Source organism: Ochotona curzoniae, unplaced genomic scaffold (genome assembly GCF_017591425.1).
Source record: "Ochotona curzoniae isolate NIBS_2020 unplaced genomic scaffold, NIBS_Ocur_1.0 scaffold_1852, whole genome shotgun sequence".
NCBI classification, from domain to species: domain Eukaryota; kingdom Metazoa; phylum Chordata; class Mammalia; order Lagomorpha; family Ochotonidae; genus Ochotona; species Ochotona curzoniae.
Genome location: NW_024467087.1, coordinates 51013756 through 51023182, shown reverse-complemented (window position 1 = coordinate 51023182; position 9427 = coordinate 51013756).

Genomic DNA, 9427 nt, shown 5'->3' with positions numbered 1-9427 from the left:
ATAGACACTTTGGAGAAATCTGACTGAAATTTTTATGAGCATTCTCCTGTGGGAAGACAGTGAGAATGCTAAGATAGTGTTTCTTACGCACATTTGTGACTCTCCCTGGATATTGCACTATGGAGGCATAACACACTGGAATAATGGGAACTAGCTTTGCAGATTCAGTCCAGCTATTAGGAATCTGAAAACACCAACATCAACATTTAATTACAACAGTATTTTGCTAATTCTGTGTCTTCTCTTTTCTGAAGTCTCTGAGGTCATGATTTCAGGAATTTTGTATCTTGTATAGCTTGCAATTCACAAGTGAAATGTGATTTTTTTTTTCTTTGTCTTGACCTAAGTCTAACTACTAAGTTATTAAGTTTTTTGGAAATATATAAATTATTATGTTTCTATACTCATTCTTAATATAATCATTTAAACTTTTGTTTGGGAACAGACACTGCTATTTTTCTAATGGAGAAGTCGTATTACTACTTAATTTTTTCTTGTCTAATATTTCTGAATAAAATATTTACTTATTCACTGGAGAGCATGATGAAAAGACTGGGAAGGGGAGAGATCTTGCATCTGCTGATTTACTACCCAAGTGGTTGTTATAGTAGTGTGGGTTGGATCAAACTGAAGTCAAGAGTCAGGAACTCCACCTTGGCTTCCCACATGGGTAACAGGAGTTCAAGTGCTTGTGCACCACCTGCTGCTTCTTAACATACTGCTGTGGAGCTGAATCAAAAGAAGGGTAGTCAGGACTCAAGCTAGTATTCTGATTTGGAATGAGGATATTGCAAAAGGTGGCTTAAGCAGCTGCACTGCAATGCTAGCCTTATGTCAGTGCTTTTTTTTTTTTATCATTTGTTTATTCAAAAGGCAGAGTTACCGAATGATAGGAAAAGACAGAGAGATCTTTCATCAGCTGGTTTATTCTACACATACCACAACGGCTTGAGATGGGCAGATCTAAGATCAGGAGCCAGGAGCCTCATCTGGACAAGCCACATGATTGAAATGGCCCAAGTTCTTTGGACATCCTCTGCTGCCCTCCCAGGTGCACTGGTTGGGAGTTGTATCAAAAGTGGCACTTTGACTGGGGCTCATTGGACACAGTTTATCTTAAATCCACATAAACACCCAAAATGGTATTGCCCACGTATTTGGTTCAATGAAGTCAAAATCAACATTATGACAAAGAGAGGTAGATTTAAGTTCTTGAGGGGTGGAATAGTATGATAGTAACAGTGATGGAAGGTGCTGAATTTGTTTTGTAGAAATTTTGACACTGTAACTTCTATGTAAGGCAGATGAATGAAGGTATGAACATGGGAAGAATTCATTCCATTTTCTCTATTAGAAAAAGAATCCAAATATCATTCTGATTTTTTCTGTCCAAAAAAGAGTCAATCATTTCATTAAGGAAATGTGCCATCTCAGTGCTTTTAATTAAAATAATTTTCAAAATTTTATTTATTTGTGTAGATTTTTAAGGAAAAATGTGCTTAAAAGTCAGACTTGCAGAAAGAGAGGGAGGTACAGAAAGGAAGAATGTGTTACTTTGGTGTCTGACACCCAAATGGTTGCAATGGTTTTGACCAAAGTCAATATCCTGTAACTCCCTCTGGGTTTCCCACATGTGAATCAAAGATCAAATTAGCAACAAGATGAACTGGAAGTAGAGCATTAAGAACTTAAACTACTGTACATACAATATTCCAAGATCCAGGTGGCAGGTTAACAAGCTGCATCACAACACCAATCCCAGACCAATGCCTTATTCACTTTTCAAAATCCTGCAAGCTTCTTCCAGCTCTCTCACAAGAGTGCAGGTGCTTAACCATTTTAGCCATCCTTAGCTGCTTCTCAGGCACATTAGCAGGAAGCTGGGTTGGAAGTGGGGCAGTTAACGATTCGAACTTGCATATATATTGAATGCCACTATTGTGGGTAATGGCTTAAATTATTACACCATAAGGCTGACAAGCCATTCTGACCTTTTTGAAACTACCCTCAAAATTTCCCATTGAATGTGACATAAACTATAGATTTTTTCTTAAAGATGCTTTATGTTGAGGAAGTTCTTCTTTAGTGTTATTCTTCTGTTAATTGTGAAAGGATGTTGTACGTTGCCATTTTTTTTTCTAATTTTTATTATAAAGTCATAAATACAGGGAGGAGGAGAGTCAGGGAAAAAGATCCTCCCTCTGTTGATTCACTCCTCAAGCAGCCACAGCAGCAAGAGCTGCGCCAATCCAAAGCCAGGAGCCTAGAGCCTCTTCCAGGTCTTCTATGAAGGTGCAGGATCAAAAGCATTGGGCTGTCCTCTACTGCTTTTCCAGGCCACAAGCAGGGAGCTGGGTGGGAAGTGGAGTCTACTGGGATTAGAACCAGCACCCATACTGGATCCCCGCATGTGTGAGGTAAGGACTTTAGCTACTAGGCTACCATGCTATGCCCAGTTTTTTAAATTTTTTTTTTTTCTCCATGAATTGAGATGATTGTGTACATCATTTGCCTTCATTTTGTTCATTGTTTTTTTTGTTTGTTTGTTTGTTTTATGATTTAACTTCCTAGAACTGTTTGAATAACTATGACCTGGGGCAAGGAGGAGGTAGCTATTGAGTAATAATTCTTCGCATTTGTGGTAAACAGGGTAAGATCATCTTCACTTCATGAGAGTAGCTTAAGGTTTATCTCAGGGCATGAAGTGGAGTTATTTCTGTAAGCGACATTAATGTAGGCATGACAAAGGGAAGTATAGTTGAGAGAAGGAAAAAGAGGTAAGTTATTCTAAGATCTAGATATTGAAGGACACTTGTAAAAGCAAGGGATTTTGAGAGGCTACTACAACAATCTGTTTTTGACAGAAAGTAGCAATTTTCCTTAAATATGTATGCACTTCTTATGTACTAGTAGAATGGCTAGTTCACTGTGTTGGCACTCCAGTGAATACTACACTTTTGAGACTCTCGTGAAACACCATGTGACCATATATCAAAGTTCTGACTAATGAGATGTGAGAAAAGTGATGTGTGCAATAGCTGTGCTGTTTCCTCTGAAAACAAATAACATTTCTCCTTCTTTGTAACTTTCTTCTTGGTTAGATGGAAGATGAATAAAACCATGGAAACTGAAGCAGCCATTTTAGATCAAAAGGTAGAACCTGCATTTTGAGGATGCTGGTCAAACTATGTGTCCCTGATAGTTTCAGAATTTTCGATCAGCTTTGCATTACCAATTTAGACATTGCATGAGATAAAATGAAATTTCTATATTCTTTGTATGGCTACTATTTTGATTCTAGATATGTATTACAACAAATGAACCAACAGCATAACCTATTTGCCTCCTGTATCTCCGTATAAGCTGCATTACAGAGTTCTCGCTCATGAGGCTTATGGGTTAGATCTGTTTTAGCTGCAGAATCTTTCAGAAGGAAGGGTCTTCTGAGCATTCACTGCTAATGTAACTTAGACGACAAAAGCAAAGTCACAGCAGTGAATCACAGGTTCTAGTACTCTCTGTCAGGAATGGAACTTGTACATATTCACAAATTTTATTCCGTTTCACCTTCATAAATCACAATTTAATGTTCAATTTCTGTTAATCTAACTAAAGATGAACATGTGTTAAACCAAAAGACAGCTAGCTTAATTTAAGCTGTTAATACATTAAAATCTGTTAATGTCAGATTCTCTTCTTCCAAAAGTATTATGGTCACATGTTCACCAAGCCCAAAAATAGATATTTAAAATATTATTTTCTATATGTAAATATGATTACCCTCTGAGAACTCAGTATATGGCTATATTAAAGTTTCCTCATTTGTCTTACTACTCTTTATGTAGCGAGATGACAGAAAATCAGAATCAGACAGCCCAATTTTTAAAATTCTGGCCGCACACACATTTAGCTTGATTAACCTTTTGGAAATCAATGATACATTAAATTGATCCAGTCTAGACTTTTAGAAAAATATTTGAGAAAATATTTACACACGTACAGAATTGGAGAAAATATTTATAAATAACATATATGACAACCACAAAATTGGGAAGAATACTTAAAAATATTGCATCTGATGGAGGGTTAATATATGGGATATAAGGAAGCAAAACAATAGCAGAAATCCCCAAATAATTTAATGAAATGTTCAAATTATTTGAATAAAGTCTTGCAAAGTAGGGAATGCAATTGGTGGACATGTATATAAACAACATGTTCCACATGACTGATTATTAAAATCACCATGATAATACCATGTTTCACTTGCTATAACAATCAAAAGACTAGTAATGAAAGAAATTGGGAGATGGTGGAGAAAGAGAACTGTTTGTACAGTGTTAGTGGGGTGCAATTTAGTATATTTACTATGGAAAAGTGTGAATGTTCCTCATAAAATTAAATATAGAGTAATTGTATACCCCAACAATTAAATACTGTATATATATATATCCAAAAAATATAAGTATGTATATCAATATACATACGTAATTTCCGGTTTATCATAACACTATCCATAACAGCAAGTACGAATAAAGAATATGTGGCATACATGAAATTTAGAACACTATATAGTCATAAAAAGGATGAAATCCTACCATTTGTGACAACTCAGATGAGGCTGTAGGACATTATGTTATTATATTAAGTGAAATGGGTAAGCACATAAAAACAAATGCTATCTGATTTCACATGTATGCAGAATCTGAAAGTTGATCTCATAAAGTAAGGTAGTAAAATAGTGGTTATAAGAGCCTGGGGAAAGGCAGGAAAATAGGGAAAGGAGAGTATCGGGTACAGTTAGAGCAAGTAGGAGTATGTTCTAGTGCTGTGTTGTTACACAGCAGAAATAATTCAGTTAAACCCCCCCCACACAAACACATATAATTTATTTATTGAAAAGAGTGACACAAAGAGGAGACACATATACACAGACACACAGAGAGAGAGAGAATGAGAGAGTTCTTCCATTTGTTAGTTTAATCTCTAAATGTCTGCAGCAGTTAAATCTGGGCCAGACCAAAGACAGAGGCCCAGAAATGAGCAGACGTTTTTTTAAAAGAACAAATTTACCTATTAACTATTTGCTTTGTATTTTGCATGAAGGAAGTCTTGTATTTAGAGAAAACACATGGTATTTGTCCTTTTGGGACTGGCTAACTTCACCAAACATAATGGTCTACAGCTGGAACCAATTTGTTGTAAATGGTAGAATTTCATTCTTTTTAATGGCTGAGTAGAATTCCATGGAGTAAATGCTCCATGGGTTATGTATGCATTCCTCTTTTGATGAGCTTCTGGCTTGATTCCGTGTCTTAACTATTGTGGGTTGTTCTACTGTAAATGTAGAATTACAGGTCACTTTCTCATATTCAGATTTCACTTCCCTTATATACAGTCCCAGGTAGGGGAGAGATAGTTGGGTCACGAGGTAGATCCATCTTAATTTGTCTTAGCACTCTCCTGACTTCCATAGTGGCTGCACATACCTACATTTTCATCAAGAGTGGAGTAGGGTACCTTTCTCCCCACTTTCATGCCAACGGGTGTTGTTAGCAAATTTCTTGAATGTAGGCAAATTTTGTTGGAGTTAGGTGCGCCCTCAATGTGATTTTTATTTGCATTTGTCTAATATCTAGTGAGCCTGGACATTTTTTATGTGTCTATTAGCTAATTCACCTCCTACTCCAATGTTTCAAAAACTACCCATATGACTCTGAAGTACAGTTAGGCATCAATACTATGAACCTGGTTCTTATACCTTATTTTATCTAAGGGTAAAATTAATATAGAGACACGAAGTGATATAGCAAAGTTCTTGGAAAGCCCTGGTTTAGAAGCCAATATAGGAATAGAAATATATGCTACAGACAAAACTGAGCAAGGCGTTATGAGAAAAGCAGATGACACAGTAAAAAGAAAGAAAGTTTGAAGTAATTATGATGCAGTTTCAAAACACTGTGGATGTGAATTAAAAGGTAAGTTTAATTTGGCACCAAAAAAAAAGTCCACTAAAATACCTGTTTAACTTTTTTATAACACATTTGTAATGATCTATTTATTTTTATAATGTCAATTTTACAGAGAAGGATCTTCCGTCAGAAACAACCAGAGTTGAGCCGATCTGAAGCTAGGAGCCAGGAATATCTTTTGGGTCTCCCACATGGGTGCTGGGTCTCAAGGCTTTGAGCCGCGCTAGACTGCTTTCTCAGATCACAAGCAGGAAGCTGGAGGGCAAATAGAGCAGCAGGGATAGGAAAAGCCACAAGTAAGGCAAAGACTTTAGCTGCTGGGCTACTGTGCTGGGCCGATCTTAAACCAACATTCTGAAGGGTGATCTACGAGAAATGTCAAGTAGCTTTACTACAATTTAAAGGAAGGTAAAGCAATAACTTTTTTTTTTTTAACATTAGTATATAACACAGGTTTTCTACTCTTGCAAACTTGTAGCCATAAAGTAATCCATGTGTGAATACTTAAGGAGGAATGGTGCTGGAAGCATCCTTGTCTTTCTGTTGTCCATTATTGTACCTTTAATTGAATAGGAGTTGGTGTTCCCCTAGTAAATAAGTGGGTGTGAAATAAACAATAAACATAATAGAAGCTTAGCAAAGGTATAGCTGACCACTGACTTCAGCAATCAGGGAATGCTTTACAGAGGAATAATTTGAGTTGTTCTTTGAGGAGGATGGGATTACAGATTAAAGTAAGAGGTAATCCAGGAGAAAGTATTTGCAGAAGGTATACATAAGAGGATTACAATGTGTATTGTTGGCAAAGAGGACACCATTTATAATAGAGAGATTATTTGGGGGTTAGTACAAAATATTTTATTGTAAAAAGGCTTAAATGGTGAGCAACTGGTATACTTGTCATGGTATAACAGGCCAAGTCATCATCTATAACATCAGAATCTCTTATGGGCAACAGTTCTAGTCCTTGCTGTCCCACTGCTGATTCTATTTTCCTGATAATGTGCCTTGTAAAACAGCACAAAGCTAGGAGAACAATTTAGAGCACTGTACGCATATGGAAAACCTGAAGAATGCTCCAGGCTCTTGGTTTCAGCCTGGCCCAGTCCTAACTGTTGTGACCAACTGATGTACGATTCATTTTCTCTCTCCTCTCTCTGTCTCTGTCTCTTTCTCTCTCTCTCTCCCTTTGCCTTCAAATAAAAAAATAAATGAAAAAAACAAAAACCCTTAAATGACTGATGGGCAGATCTTGGAGGCAGCTAATAACCACTGGTGGCATTTTACTAGGTAGCTAAGGTCAGGTGTTACTAGACTGATTATTTTGCTGTGTGACATACCTGCATCTCATATCAGAGTTCAAGTTTTAGCTTCTCATATTTTGACTGAGCTTCTTGCTATTGCAGAGACACAAGTGTCAGGTCCCTGTCACTCACTCATGTGGAAAACCCAGATGAATTTCCTGGCTCCTGCTTCAGTCTTGCATAACCCAGGATGTTGTCAGCATTTCAGGAATGAATCAGAGGATAGGAGATCTCTGTCTCTATTAAATCAAATACAAATTTAAAAGGTAACTCAACAGGGCAAGTGATTAATAAAAGTGATGATATTGGAAACTACACGAAGGATATCCTATACATTCCATATTCTTATGATTCTATTCTATTGAGAAAACTTTAGTTTAACCATTTCTATTCCAAAACAAACATGAAAATGCTGCTAGCGTGGGGTAGATTTCATGACACCCAAGGGTAGAATAGTGTTAAGTTTAGGATTATAGACAGGTATCACACTTATTAATGTGGTCAAATATCTTTGGAGTTTTCAAAAATACACATTTAGAATAAAACATAATACGTAGCAACAAGTGAATAATTTGGTAGTCTTGTTTCATTATCATTCAAACCTCTTGCTTAAGGCCAACAAGCTTCTTTATAAATAGTTAGACCCAGTTGTTAAAACTAATATGCTCATCATGATATTTTCTTGAACCTGAGTTAGGCATACACATTTGAAAACGGGAACACAGGAAATTACCAAATTATATGACACTGGAGAGATATTACAAGGAAATTCTGATATTTCACTGCGAAATATTGCCAATTATAGTAGCTGTCAATTTAACAATAGGCTTATTCACTATGGTGTTTGATTAATGTGAAATTATTCAGTTGGCTACCTTGTAGTTGGCCTATTTTTGTGTCCAATTAGTATGCTAATAATGGTAATTATGTTCTATACTGCATGTCTCATCACCTAGAGGGTTTTTAAAATGATAAAATAATGAGAATAAACAAGCTGATGCTGACATTCAGTGGGCCATTCTAATTACTTACTGAGAGCACGCTAGGGAATCAACACTCAACCAGAGAAAATGATTCTTGCTTACTTTGTTAAAACTACTCTTTCCAAAGAGCAGTAAGAGTTTGCTGCTATTCTCTTTATTACTGAGCTGTTTTATATTGCCACCCATTCTTCTGTTTTCTGTGTTTATTTTCTGTATTTACTCATAAAATGATAATCAAATTATAGCTCTCTTTTATGCCTAGTATTTGTGGTAAGAGGTCAGGAAAAAAGAGAATGGGAAACTGTTCAGTTGCACTTCATCACATCCTGCAACTAAAATTTCTTTCTATCCTTTTCACTGTCAATAAGAACAAAAGCAAAACAAAATGAAACAGAAATACTCCACTGAAAACTCACTGCTATTTAGGACTATGGTGAGGGGATGATGTGTGTTTTGTTTTCAAAGAGACAACTGAAAACATTGATACAGCAAAGTGATATCCTTTCTGAAAAATACAAAATTAAAACAGTATTTTGTCAAAAACTTCCTAGTTTTAAGATATCCAGATGTTTTTGGACAAGTTGCATGCTTTATGTAACAAGATTCTATTATAACTTATAATTACATGATTAATTTTTATAATTTAAAGCTCATTGCATAAATATTAAATACATAATACATAGTTGGTATTTTTTTAAATTATATTTTAGATTCTTCTAACATCCAAAATATCTTAAGTGGATTATCCAATGTAGCTCCTGAATAATCTAAACTTAATCTTGTGGTTTGGAACTCATAAAATAAATTAAAACATTGTACAATCTCTTACTAAAAATTATGATAGAGTAAACCAAATAATATTGTATTTCATGAAAGTTTCATGCTGAGATAAAGTATGGAATAATCTTAAAATCCTAAATTCACCAAATAGGAAATTAATAACATTATCATGTCAGTTCTGATCTTTAATATTTAGTTACTTCAATATCAAAATAGGAGATTTGAGTTAAATCAGAGCTTCTCAAATTGTAGTTAATTAATCTATTATATTCTATAGGACAGTGACCTCTTTTGTAATTTAAAAAGTTCTGGGGCAAGTGACCTAATCCACTGCTTTGTGTTGCTAGCATCTAACATGAGTGTTCTGGCTGTTTCACTTCTGATCCAA